At 43.1% G+C, this 14,937-nt stretch overlaps 1 long non-coding RNA gene across 3 annotated transcripts in view; it reads right to left on the bottom strand.

Moving 5' to 3' along the window:
• The window catches only part of LOC109502550, a 112,130-nt gene that overhangs the window by 81,528 nt on the left and 15,665 nt on the right, over positions 1 to 14,937 (bottom strand). For all 3 annotated transcript variants that reach the window (XR_006582900.1, XR_006582901.1, XR_006582899.1), the window contains exon 2: positions 7,242 to 7,323. This is a non-coding gene — a long non-coding RNA (uncharacterized LOC109502550). The remainder of the gene's footprint in view (positions 1 to 7,241; positions 7,324 to 14,937) is intronic.

Below are 14,937 nucleotides of genomic sequence, written 5' to 3'. Positions count from 1 at the left end.
TTCCCTGTCACAAATGTACTAAAGAATGGGGCGCCTGGGTGGCTCAGTCGGTTAAGCGTCCGACTTTGGCTCAGGTCATGATCTTGCTCTTTGTGAGTTCGAGCCCTGCATCAGGTTTTGTGCTGACAGCTCAGAGCTTGGAGCCTACTTAGGATTCCGTGTCTCCTTCTCTCTCTGTCCTTCCCCCACTTGTGCTCTGTTTCTCTGTGTCTCTTAAAAATAAATAAACATTAAAAGTTTAAAGAAAAAAACAAATGTACTAAAAAAGCTCAAAGATCATCTATCACTGCACAAGTTGAACAGTTTGGAGGAACTGTTCCACACAAAAGCTGTTGAATTCAAAGACATTCTGAAGAAAGAGAAAAAAGTTCAATGAGAGCATCAGTGATTCCTCCACTCTGAAAAGAGGTTATCATGCTTCAAATGAGCACACAGTCACGTAAGAAACTGCTGCCTGGAATATCCCTTGGTTCTCTCCCAAAGCAAGCCCTTCTCTGTGCCCCTCAGGAAGTCTCTGCCTGTGACCATATGTCTGACCCCCAAACCCGTTTCTTGACTCAAAGATTGACAAAGACTCTTCCTTGTCTCTCCTTATCTCCTCTGTGGCACCAGGGGACCTGAGAACTCCAGTGATGTCTTAAATACCTTTTCTCTGACATGACATCAAACTCAAAAGTGGCAGCCTTGCTGGAAGGAATGCCTTTGATATTACGAAGCCTTTAAAAGTCCTGCATACCTTCTAGAAAGGATGTAACCTGAGAGCCGATCTCTGGCAGGCATCCACTGATCTCAGGAGATGTTAGAGGCAGAATTCACTCAGTCAATAATTATTTATTGGGTACCCACTATATGCCAGGTACTTGGTTAGGGGCTAAAGAGAGAGACATAATTCTGCCTTGAACGGATCCACCATAAAGCAGAGAAAACTGATAAATAAAGTGGTGTGATAGGGAAGCACAGAGTGCAGACAAGTGTCATCAATGAAGGCTAACACCAGGCACAAAAGGTTGATGGTGGACTTCACAGCAGTCAAGTTAACATCATCTGAACCCAGTGGCCAATCAATCCTAACATCTCAAAAAGTGAAACAATCCGTCATACGTTCCTCCCAACGTGACAGAGTAGAAAGCACATAGCACCACTTATGGAGTATTACTGGCAAAAAAAAAAAAAAGTACTGAATCTAATTAAGTCAGCTTTACCCAATAACAGGAAATACAGGGGTTAAAGGAACAGGTTAAATGACACCAAGAGGATGCAATCGGACAAATTCAGAACGAAGGAAGTTGTACAGTGCAAATAATCTAGTCTCTTCAACAAATAAATGGGATGAATTCCAAAATAATAATAATAATTGTTATTATTAATACCAATAATAATTGGTTAATAATAAGAGCTATTAGAGATGAAGATAAATTGAAATTTAAGATACAAACCAACCAAATGTAATTTTGTAGAGATCATTTAGATCTTTATTCAAACCATAAAAGGACATTTGGGGGGAAATTACCTGAAATTAAACATGAATTAGAGATTAGATGATATCAAAGAATTATTATTACCTTTATTGAGAATAATAATGGTATCATGGTTCTTAGTCTTAAAAGGGTTCTCAGATTAAATGATATTTGAGCTGGCTAAAATATTCCAGATATATTCGCACATTATTTGTATAATTAAAATGAAAATGAGAAGTAAAAAAAAAAAAAAGTGTAGAAACCAGATCTTTCTTATTCAACATAACATATGAGAGGGACCTCATTTAATCTAAGGAGTTGGGTAGAAGGCACATCTATGGAAACCAGGTTCCAATGATGTTGATTACTGCAGAAGAGGTATTCTGAAGAGAAGAGAGAAGCAGGTAAGATGTATTCTAAGACCTTGCTACTCAAAGAGTGGTCCCTGGCCCAGAGCACCAACATCTCTTGTGTTTTATAAATGCAAAATCTCAGGCCCATCTCAGACCCATTGAATTAGAAAATATATTTTAACAAAACACCCAGGTGATTCATTTGCACATAAAAATTTGAGACTCACTGCTCTAAGCACGTGCTCATCTTTTAATAAAGTTGCTTCATTATCCACCTCTGAAAGCTCCTAGTGACCAAATCTAAGATTTCATGCAGGATCCCCTGGGAGCAAAGATTTGTGTATTAATCTGTTGCAACACCTACACCGGTTCCCTTACTAATGGCTGATCCACCATCTATTCCTGGCCCCAAGCCACACAACATCCTCCCTGCCATGCTTCCTAATTGGTAATCTGCCACCCATGACCTTGACCAGATGGTGTACTGCCTTGGGACCCCTGGCCTCATCAGCTGATTCCACACTTAGGCAGAACCACCATACAAAGGGAGGCCAGTGCCTGGAGCAGCCGTAGAGATGGATGGGCCCCCAAAGATTGTGGCATGCAATTAAAGGGAAAGAACTCTATTAAGTATTTTTATGAGAGGCCAAGGCCCTTTACAGATAGGGGTCACCAGCCCTGCTATTAATCTAGTCTTGCTCTGTCCTCCGAATAGAAAATACTTTACATATGAAGAGATATGAGGAGGGCACAGGGGCAGATGTGGAGTGCTTCAAATCCATCCAGATAAGTGGGAGTCCCTTCTACCCTCTATTTACCCAAGACAGGAAGGAAGGTTTGTCTCCATTAGTGATATCTTCCCTTTTGGGTAGAGCCAACTTGGGAGCAGTGTCTATGCCTTCTTTGTGATTAACTTTTGTTCATGCACATGGCTGTTTAATGAATATTGATTCTGGTGATTGCTTTGATTAATAGGGTCTGAGGAATTTCACACTTAATATCTGAGTTGAGATGAGGCATGTGGCATCATTTCAATTCTCAGGGAACCGGCAACTACATCACAGCCTCTTTTATAAAGTGTCTTAAAAGAAATCCTTTCCATGTTTCTGAATATTGGCCATCAGACATGCCCGACATCTTCAAGTCTGACTTTTAGTTTTGCATCAGCTAGCTGCCTGAGGGTGCAGAAGAGAGAGCTGAACAGTGAGACTGTGGGGGTGGTGGTTTAGGATGTGGGCTCTGAAGCCAAATTGCTTGGGCTTAAATCCCAATTTCGCTATTTACCATCTGCGTGACACTGAAATTACTTACCACCTCTGTGCCTCAGTTTCCTACATGTAAATGGGGATAATAATGTCTTCTGTCTCACCATTTTGTCATGAGGGTCATATGAGGTAACATATGTAAAGCACTCGGAAGAGCGCCTGGAACAGAGTAAGTGCTCACTAACGTCATTATTATCACTGATACAAATACCTACTACGTTCCAACACCAATTCTCTGACACTAACTGGGTGTCCTATGATTCCATTCAATTCTGACACTAACTACTCAGAGTTAGCACAGACCCAAGAAGTTAAGGGTAAAGTCCTTTTATTCTAACTACTCGTAGTACCAGATCCCACGAGATAAAGAGCAAGGTCCCCAAGATAGCCCTTATTTCAGATGCCAGTTGCAAGGGGGATCCCCAGATACCTGCACTTGTGTGTGACTTGGCTACAAATTCAGGGGTTCCAATGTCCCAGCCCCTCTTCAGGTTTGACAATTCACTAGAATGACTGAAGGCTACAGTTCTGAAACCGCCAAACACTGAAGGTACATAGGGTAAGTTCTTGCGGGAAAGGTACAGAACTTCTTTGCTCTCTCTGGGCGTATGACCCTCTCAGCACATCCACTTCTTCACCAACCAGGAAGCTCTCCTCAGCGCCGGTTTTCAGTTTTTGTCTGGGGTTTCACTGTACTATCACCACTGATTAAATCACAGGCCGCTTGAGCGAACTCGATCTCCAGCCCTGCTCCTCGCCCCAGAGGTCAGGGGGTGGGGTTGAAAGAAAGTTCCATACTCTAATCATAACCATGTCTTGGTTTTTCTGACATAACCAGTCCCTCCCTTGAAACTATTTAAGGCCCATCAAGAGTCACCTCATTAGCATAAACTCAGGTATGGTCAAAGGGGCTCTTAGGATAATAAAAGACTCTACTATCACATGGGAAATTCCAAGGATTTTTGAAACTCTGTGCCAGGAACCAGGGACAAAGACCAGCTGTGTTCTTTATTATATCATACTCAATAAATATTCCAGCACTTACATTGGGCCAGGTACTATGCTAGGCACTGGGGAATAATCTGTATTTTTAATGGTTTTCATTAAGCCACAAGCCTGCAGAACAGCACCATGCCTTGACCAGGATTCAGGATCAGCACCTTTACTTCACCATCATGACCACCCACACAGAACCATACCTCAAGGGTTTGAAGAACCACAACTTTTTTGGGCTGCAGGGCACCTGAGAACTTATGAAAACAACTCACCCCTTTACAGATGAGGAAGCCACGAATCAATTGGCTCAAAGTTTTATTCAGTCAGTGACACATGTCATGACTGATAATCTGTACCTATTTCCATTCGCCATGAGCTATGGGATCAGAGACCTCAGCAACTGTGCCAAAGGTGAAAAGTAGCTATTTACTGTTCTTTGGATTAAGGGCCTAGTCATTCTCCTCTGCCCTACTATTATGGCCCTCAGAGTTGGCTTGGAAGACATATAGGACATGATAGCGAGAGCTGTTGGTCAGAGGAACAGACATCAGACATCCCTTCTCCCTTCTCTCCTAAGCTAATCAGCTCTCCTACCACCACCTTCCTCCCTGGAGGAAAGGTCCTAAATCTCTGGCAACTCCATTCTACTCGGTATTTGAGGAGGGGACACCCACCATGTACAGAGCATCCTAGTAGCTGCTGGGTACACAGAGCTGAGTAAGACTTGGTCTTATATATCTACATACATAACTTGAATGAGAAAAAAAAATGTGAGAAATGTGGCACCAAAGGCGTAGTATACCATCAGAATATAGGGGAAAGAGAGATTAATTAAGGCGAGGAATCCTAGTAACACTGCTTTTACAGGGTACTAACCTTTCTGCTAATCTAAAGGCCGATGAGGAAGAACCCAAAAGCTAAAATATGCTGAGTGCCTGCCATGCTATGCAAATACACAATGTTTTATTTGCCTTCAATCCTCTAATTAAGGGTTTTCAAATGATTTTTATCATGTGCCCTAATTTATAAAACATGTGGACAATTTCATAAATATATACATGGTTACGGGTGAAATGTGAACATATACTGACGTATTGTGTAAAGCACATAAAACACAGCAAGATAATAAAAATGACCAATTGGAAAACCGGATTTCCCATAGATGGCTATTACCAACATCCTCTGTTCCCACCTATTCTTTCTGACACTCCTTCGTTGAGGGGTGATGTCTGTGTTCCCTCCCTTTGAACCTGGGTGCAAGTTTGTGGCTACCCCAGCTAGACAGGGTCATAAAAGGAGATACCACTCTGCTTGGCTCTTTCTCTCTTGGGATGTGTGCCTTGGGGGCCCTGAGCTGAAACAGAAGGGTAGATGGCCCAGGCAGACAGGAGCTGACAGTCCCCATCAACTCCCTGACGGGATGATGTAGGTCCCAGCCTTTGAACCGACCCAGGTGACACCATGTGGAACAGAGACCAGCTATCCCTGCTGAGCTCTGCCCACATTGTAAAATGGTTAAGTGGGATCAATACTGTCGGTGCTCTAAACTGCTAAGTTTGGGAGCGATGTGTTCTACAGCCAGTAACTAGAAAAAACAACAAAGATGAGGTAAAATACTTCTAAATTATCTTACTTTATCAATGGCATAAAAACTCTTTATACTCTTAATATTATCATTCATAACGATACATTTAGTGAGAGCAACGTAGTTGTATATACTTCATTAAAAAGCAAACAAACAACTCACGATGCAATAATGCAGAGTTGGGAGTTCTATGCCTGGTTTATTCCCCCACTAGATTTTTTTTAAATTGAGGTATAATTGACATATAACATTGTATTAGTTTCAGGTGTACAACGTAATGATTCGATATTCATACATATTTTGAAGCGATCAACACAGTAAGTCTGGTTAACATCCATCATCACACACAGTTACACATTTTTTTCTTGCAATTGAATTTCTAAGATCCTAGTAACTTTCAAATATGCATTATTATTAACTATAGTCACCATACTGCTATATATTCTATCCCCAGGACTTATTTATTTCATAACTGAAGTTTGTACCTTTTGACCCCTCTCCCCATTAGATTTTCATGGCAGACTTGGCCAAAAAGATACCTCATTTCATGAAAACACAATATAAGCCTATGGATTGTACCCTGTAGTTAATGTTACTAACCCGTATTTCAAAGTATCTTGACAAATCTTAATTATTTTGTCTTCTTGTCAGAGCTAAGTATATCCATTTTGTTTTTACCCCAAAATGTGGCTGAGAGCTCAGGGCAAGAGTAGACGATCTGGCCCCACCATTCTCTTGATTGCTTGTCTGCTGCTTCTTTACAGGAATCTCTTAATGCCACGCATTCATTTCATGAGGAAAAGTTCAGTTACACCAGATAAAGAAGAGAGGCACTACTGCTGTAGTCACCTGTTTACTACCTCCAGAAGCCCCTCACCACCCTCAGGATAAATAAATATCCAAGCCTCAAACCTGGCAGACCGTGTCATCTGCTCCCTCATATGCACCTGGGTGCCAGCCTTTCCAAATCACTTGCAGCCTCTGTTCAGTTCCTCACAGTGAATGATTATGGAATACATCCATGTATCTGAGTTGAAGTCAAATGCACAGAAGACAGCCGCTCATTCTAAATGTATGCGCACTTTGTCAAGGATGGTAGAGAGAAGGGGTCCCGCGTACTTGTGTGACAACCTTACCCATAACGATGGCAAAAATGAGCCAAACATTCCTTAAAGGTGCCTGAAACTGTAGGGTTGGGAGTGGGGGCAGAGGAGTCCTTGTGCTAACTAAGGAGTCTGTACCAACCACACTGTATTTCTCTTCTGACTTAGCGTGGATGGTATAATGGTAGCCACACCCCAACGGGTAGCCTTGACCACCTTTCCTTCAAATGTGTGATCTTTAAAGCCTTATTATCTTTTAAGTATGGTTCCCATTATCCCCTCGAACAAGACTATTTATCTGGTACACAGCTTTACTTTTCTGATGAACGTCCATGGCAAAATCTAATTCTGTTACCCAAAAATTTCCTTTTGTAGCCAAACCTTTAAAAGCTCATCTATTCTGTAAAGTAGGTATATTTATATTCCTCGTTTCCTTTAGGGATAGAGGAGGGAAATGGAGTAGGCAAATGCATTCAGCTCACCAGTTATTAATGTCGTGGATTACATCCTCCGCGGATTATAAGGGGTGTGTTTTTCATTCTGGGCCAACACTGACCGAAGTACCTGGGGAATAAAAACTCATTTTAAAATTAGCCCAAGCAAAAATAAATAATGAGGGAAGAAAATGCACTGTAAAAAAGAATAATATGAAGCAGGTGAAAGCCAGATAATACGGTTTTGATCAATCACTGCTTTGGACTGCCTTTTCCCTGCTTTCTCTGCCATTTGCATGCATAATTGAATGTTGCCTACTTGATGAAAAGGAACGCTTAGGAGAAAATATTGCCATCACGATGACCAAGAGTGGCTAAATTTGTGCTTTACTAACCTTCAAGGCTCCCTTGTAGGAAATGTCTCGTTTTCAGAGTCTGTGCCCCCTTAGAATTTAGGTCTAGTTTGCCTTTCATGGATAGGTGGTAGACCTTCTAGGGAATTAGCTCTCTATACCTTGGTGTGTCCCTATTAGCCTATTAGGGATTCTTAACGGCATTTCCTTATGAAATTTCCTCAGACATCCACAATTCCCAGGAGATCTGAACATAGCATTTCTTAACACTCATACTTGCCTTTTCTCTTCCTTTCTCTTATTTATCCTTTGGAAAAGTATTTTTTTTTTAAACATTTATTTATTTATGAGAGACAGAGACAGAGTGTGAGTGGGGGGAGGGGCAGAGAGAGAGGGAGACACAGAATCAGAAGCAGGCTCCAGGCTCTGAGCTGTCAGCACAGAGCCCAACGCGGGGCTCAAACCCACGAACCGTGAGATCATGACCTGAGCCAAAGTCGGATGCTTAACTGACTGAGCCACCCAGGCACCCCCGGTGAGTATTTTGAAGATGTGGTCTCCTTCTTTTCCCAGATATATAGTGACCTAGACCTCTTCACTCCTTGGCAATCTCTGCGAATCTCTTCTCCTCTTATCTTCCTTGTCACTGGAGTGATAGCATCTGAGTTAACTCGAGAGGAGAAGATAGCATTAATTTTGCACACCTCCAAAAGAATGATAAGGCTGTCTGTACATGATGGCAACACAGCTACTGTGAGGACTGATTTATTGAAACATAAGGTTTATAGTACAGATACAAGAAAATTAATCGTTTGATGGCAAATTCGCTTTCCCCTCTGTGGTAGCGCCCAGTAGCTTAGACCTATATGTAGTGGAGTAATCCCCAGAAAGCCTTTTCTTCTGCCTTGCTAAGTAGCACTGTGTATCAACAAACCTTATAAAATAATACCTCGAGGTGCCCCACTGGTATTCTAGAAGCCATCTTTAGGAGCCAGTCAAGCTCAATGAACTGCTCCAGGGAAAGCTCTGACCTTCCAGTGAGTTCCTTGCTGGGCTTCTGCTGACAAGCCATTGACCTGAGGGGCAGAGGGCATTGTGTTTTCTTGTTCACCACTGGAAATTATAATATTTTCATAGACTCTCCTTAGGAAGACCAGAAAGTGCCTTCTTTTACTCCTTTTGTGATACTGTTAATTGAACTTCATGCAAAGTAAAATTGGTCTTCTACAGCTCCCTACACACGTGGGTTACACAGCAGATTTCACTACAACCAAATTGCTTTCTCCTTCGTTACATATCTTCCATTTTTTAATCTACACTTACAAATGCAGTCACTGAAAAAAAAACAAACCAACTAGCCTTTGGGCCTAATGTACTTTTTTTAATAATGATTTTTTTTAAAAGGGAACCTACATTGGCCTGACTTCCTTTTGTCTGAATAAAAGCTTTAGCACAGTATAAAAGGGTTGCATGTGCTGAAATGTTGCCCAAGGATATGTGTTATTATTCCTCCCCCCTTGACCAGCAGGGTCTCCGTTCTCTTTCCCTTTCAGCCTTTTGTTTGAACAGATGGGATTGGGGAAGCAGGGAAAGAAAGCCATTCTGTTCTCATTAACTCTCCCCATACACAAACACAAACCTGGGCTTCAGGGACTCTGAAACGGGACAGCTCCCACTCTATTGCCATTGAGACCTGATGTACTGAGATACAAAGAAAGCCAGGCCCAGGGCCCACATCACCATTTCAATGAGGTTGCTAACCAGTAAAATTATGTTTATATACGTTTTTATAAGTACATTCTCAAAAAGATGTGTCTATATAACACAAGCAAATATCACGTGTATAGAAAAATCCATCTATTACATGTAGTATATATAATATAGTATTTTCAGAAATTTCTTTATCAGCTACGGTGATATCTTGAGTACAAATATATTTGTGATGAAATATAATGGTGTTCTGTGAATTATAAACTCCTTTCCCCCTTTATCACGTCTTCTCTCTATAGAATAGAGCTTAAATATATTGAGAATGGTGGGGTTCCTATTATCTCATGCTCTCTTGTTCAGCTGTAGTGTAAAAATTTTTATTAAGGTTTCTAGTTTGGATGGTCTTGTTTGTTAAAGCTCTTGACCAAGAAAAATGTCACAAAAAAATTTAAAAATATGGGTCCAAGTATTCAAGGTCTCTCTTCCGGGGTCCTTATACAAATAAAAGACTTTAAGAAATAGATACATACATATCTTGAGAGAAAGTAAAAGGCTTTCCAGAAAGAGCTAAGGGTGTTTCCCCCCCCCCTGGTGAGCTAATGCCGGGAAGTGCTATCTTTTGTTCTGGATGCTGGATTAGAAAGTGGTCTGGCCTATTTGTTAGATCATATTTGCTTTTAAATCTCCGTCCATCCTCATTACTATGATGAGGGTACTGAGGCAAAGATAAACAGAGCCTGAAAAGATGTCTTCTCATGGCCAGATGCTACCACATGGGCTTTTGACTCCACGAGCCCTAGGTCTCAGGAGGGCGAGCGAAAAAAGAAAATGCCCAGGAACAGATGCATTTATATTTCATAGCACATTCATACATGCAAAGTGCAGTCCCCAAGGAGCAGGACGCTACTTTTACTCTTCTAGGACTTCTAAAGGTGTGGAATGTGTAGAATAAACACGAAATGGGTAAAACTGTGGAGATGGTAAAAAGATCAGTGGGTTGCTAGGGGTTGGGGAGAAGGAGAGCTGAGTAGGTGGAGCACAGAGGATTTTTAGGGCCGTGAAAATATCCTGTGAGATACCATAATGATGGATACGTGTCAAAACATCTGTCAAAATACATTTGTCAAAACCCACAGAATGTACACCACCAAGAGTGAACCCTAATGTAAACTATAGGCTTTGGGTGATAATGATGTGTCAATGTAGATTCAACGACTGTAACAAATGTACTGCTCTGGTGGGGGAGGCGACGCGTGTGTGCAGGCAGAAGGTACGCGGCAAATTTTCACTTTCCTCTCAATTTTCCTGTGAGCCTAAAACTTCCCCTAAAAAATAAAGTCTATTTTCTAAAAAAGAAAAACAGTCTTTTTTTTTTTTCAATTAAATGGATTTTGTGGCATGTCTCTTGGTGGGATCCCCCAAACACAGGGGAATATTTGTATCAGAAGACAAGCATCTCTAGGCGATAAACGATCCTTTGTAGTGCTATCAAATATTTCCTTGGATTTTGTTATGAACACAAATTCGCCAGTTTACTTTTTTTTTATGCCCAAAGAAACCAAAGCACAAAATGCTCCAGGCCTGAGTTTGTGATCAAAAAGAGAAATTGCGTAGAATTTCTATTCCTTATTAGCAATTGTTAACTCAGGAACACAGGATTCAAAAGAACCTGTTGAAAATAAAACATTTTGTCAACTATCCAGATCACATCAAAACATGCTGATATTTAATATCCTGTTAGGGAAAAAGAAAAAAAGAACTCTGTTGTATACCATAATTGTTTCCTGCTGTATAGAAAAAAAAATGCAGATCTGGACTTCAACTAGAAAATCTTGGAATATCTTTCAATATTTTTATTTTCAAAATCGGTTCAGATGGACCAGGCTGAGGGCAGAGAAGATGGCTCTAAATTGGCCAAACAACCACAGGGAAAAAAGGCCAGTGATAAAAGGCAGCCAATCCCAAGGGGGGCTGTCTTGCAGGGCGCCGTGGGGGTCAGCACTGGCTTTAGTCCTATTTAATATTTTTATTACCAATCTGAAGGGGGAGGGGAAGCTGAATAAAAATGAAATCTGCAGATGGCTACTCATTACGGAGGATTTGCAGACCCCAGGAAGAGCAGGAATGAAATTCAGAGGTTCATTTGGAAAGGTGGTCAGAAAAAAAAACAAAGGCGGCTGGAAAGCAGTGAAATGGGGAATCCCAGGGCAACAACTCCATTGCAGCAGGTGAAAGGCATCGCAGGCTGCAGGAATTCTGAGAGCTTCCTGGCAGTGGTCAAGTTTTACCCCTGCTTATTAAGGAACACCACACATTTTAGGTGTTCTGACTGGCAAGGTAAAGGTCTGCGAGATGGTCTTTAGATTGCTGAATTCAGTTTCAAGAAGACATAGGGAATTTAAGTTAGGATCTCTTCTCTGCCTTCATAATTGCATATGCTCCTGCTGAGGGGTGATTTAAGGCATATGGATGATTAAAAAGACCAGTAGGCAACCAGGTCCGTGCCATTCTTCGATGTGCACAGGCAGCCCTCTGTCCTCAGAGCCTGTCACTCTGTGCAGCTTGGCTCCTGAGATGTACACAAAGCCTTTCTTCAGGAAGAGCTACCCACAGGCCTGGCCTCCCTTTGCTAGTGCCCCATTCATTGAAGTGCTGCCCCTGCAAGTTCTGCAAGCTGTCCCTATGTGCTCAGCAGAGAAGTCATCGTCAACTGAGGAGATCTCCTCTTTGCTCGGAACCCTCCGTGGCTCCCAAATGCCTGTAGAAAATTGGCATTCCTTAACCTAGGATTCTGGCTGTCTCCTAAAGAGCATGTAAGTTACTGCACCATCCCTGGAGTCAAGACTGATCGGCTTCAAACTGCCTGACTCACCAAATGCCCATTGTTTCAACTACCAACTACCAGGCACTTTCAACTACCAAACAGGGAAACCAGTATCTGCCTCATCATGTTGTTCTAAGGGTCAAATGAAAGAAATATACATAAAGTGCTTGTATCGTGTCTGGTACACCGTAAGTGCTCAAAGGATGCCAGCCACAGCTTTTTGTTTGACAATTATTCACAATGTATCCCTAATGCCTCTTTATCAAATGACCTTTCAAAAACAATCTTCCTGGGTTTATTTATGGCACGTGTTTTATCTTCCAGAAACTGGCACTTCTAGGAAAAATCTTTAATCTACCATATACCAGTGATCTTTTCCTGCAGAAGCTTGATGACCTACCTGCTCCATGTTGAACAGGCACCCATGTTTGTGGCTCCGCCTGCCTCACGGTGGACCAGCTTGTCATACAGCACCCTTCACTCTCTGATCTCAGCCCAACCTTCCAGCCTCTCATCTTTCACACTCCTCTTGCCCAGGCTCCTCACAGTGTCTCCTACAGGCACACCCCCACCTTCGTCCAACACCCCCCCACCCCGCCGCCACCAGACTGGTTACCCACGCTGTTTGTTCACACACCTGGGGTTTTCATGCCTCTGTGTGTCACTCACAGCGCCCTTCCGTCCTGCCATTACTTCCTCACTTAGAAACAAAATCTCATTCCCTTTAAGGCCCCATCAAGATGGTGCCACTTCTGTGAAGCCTTCCCAGGAACTACTCTGCTCTATCCCTTCTCTGAGGAAACCAATCTCTTCCTCTGGGTTCCCACTACGGTAACTCCCAACAGGCCGCGTGGCTGTCTCCATCTCGATTGTGAGGGCTCCTGCGGTCAGAAGTGTGTCTTACTCAACCTACACCTCAGGTTCCTGGCACAGAAGTCCTTAATAAATATTTGCTGAGTGTTTTAAACTTGTTAACTCATGAATGGAAGCTGTTCTTGCTGGAGAAAGGGAAGAAGCTCCAGGGAATCCAAGGAAAGGGGCAGACAGGTCTAGAGACAGGAGAGCCTGGTCTATCCACTAGGACCCCCTGCTGGACAGAGAAAGTGAGTGCAAGTAAGCAGCTTTGAAATTAACTTTGGGACTGGGAGCCCTTTCCCCACGGGAACTGGGTCTGGGTTAGCCACAGAGAAGCACTGGAAGTGAGATTCCAAAATGCAATTTCACAGTTGGAGCCACCTTCCTCCTCCAGCATGGCAGCAGCACGTCTGTCCTGGGGACAGGCACACAGACTGTGTAATCAGGCTCAGCTGGTAATCAGGGAGCTGCCAAACAGACGCGAGACTAAATTACCTTCCCGTCCCGGACAAAGTGGCCTTCTCGATGAGGGTTCAAACCAGTGATGGTGGAAAAAAACAAAGGAAGGCAAGTGGCAGCTGCTACCAAACACCTGGCCAGTGGACGGCTCCCAATCCGTCCTTATTCAACCCACAGACCCTCTAAAGCCAGGGTTGCTTAATGAGGAGCGAGCGTTTCAGACCAAAGGTATTTGGTGCCAAAGTCATCGTTAGAGGAGGAAAACAATTTATGCCCACAGTGACAACAAAAGGGGCAGAACCAATTTCCTGTCAACAGCCTGCCAATGGCCGACCGAGTAAACTTGGAAGAAACAATGTGCCTCAGTTTCCCTCTTTTGTAATTGAGAGGAATGTGCCCTCACATCCAAGATTCAGATGGTAAGATCTTTTTGGGATTGAAGATCCCATTTCTGTTCCTGCATGTGTGTGTCCTTAGGGGGCTGGAAGGGACCTTGAAATTAGGAGAGAACCATGTAAGTTCATGAGCTGTGGGATAAAAAGTGCTAGAGGAAGGAAGGAAAGCCCAGAAATCAAATAACTGCCTAGGAAAGGGGCATTTCTGAGGCTTAGAGGGAGAATGAGGCTGCTATACTCGATTTGTAGTTACTAAGGACTTGGAATACCAGGTACATGCTGTGCACGGAGTTTGCAGTGAGCAAAAACAACCAGAAGCTTACCCTTGCTTTCCTGAAGCTTATAGTCTGGGGGGGCAAACAGCCATTAAACAAATCTTCCCACGAGTAGATGTAAAACGGCATCTCTGAGTGCCATGAAGAAGCAAGGAGCTATGGGATTGGCCGTGGGGGACTTGATCCAGTTGGGAAAGGCCCCTGAGAGAGTGGCACCGGAGCTGAGAGTTGAGGGGACAAGTAGGGTTCACTCCATGTGGAAGGGAAAGAGGAGCGTTCCAAGCTGCTGGGACAGGTGGGCAAAAAAAGGCTTCTGCAATTGCAAGTAGGTCTTACTATTCACTGCATCAATTATTGTGTGGCTCAGACATTTTATACTCTAGGTCAACAGAAGAGGGCCAGGCTAGCTGCAAGGCAAGGCTGCTTTCTACTATGGAGGTGGGTGATGAGGGAGAGGTTCTGCCTGAGTAGGATGGTAAATGTCACCCTCCAAAGGGGGCTGGAGGCAGGTCCTGTGTTTCACCCTGCTGTCTGGGTAACAGGAACAAGGTCAAGAGGTTCTGCTATAGCTTGTGGGTAGCAGGCAGTGAGATGGGCAGGACTTGCTCCACGGAAGGGATTCCGGACAGGGCCTGTGACATTGCATCATCCGTATCAGTCAGCTGTTGTCACGATGATGCTGAAAAACAAGTCAACTCGGCACTCAGTGCATCACCACACCAGCATTTATGCTCATGGTCTACAGTTTTTCTGCTATTCAGCTGATCTAGAATGGGCTACATGGGAGGCTCTGCTTCAGGCTGTGGGTCAAGCAGGGCTCCTGGCTTCAGGTTGGGTTCAGGCCCATTCCATGTGTCATGCTCAGATCCAGGC

The sequence above is a fragment of the Felis catus genome, chromosome C1 (genome assembly GCF_018350175.1).
Source record: "Felis catus isolate Fca126 chromosome C1, F.catus_Fca126_mat1.0, whole genome shotgun sequence".
In the NCBI taxonomy this organism is placed as follows: Eukaryota; Metazoa; Chordata; class Mammalia; order Carnivora; family Felidae; genus Felis; species Felis catus.
The sequence above is the reverse complement of the archived record's forward strand: the minus strand, read 5'-3'. Positions and strand labels throughout refer to the sequence as shown.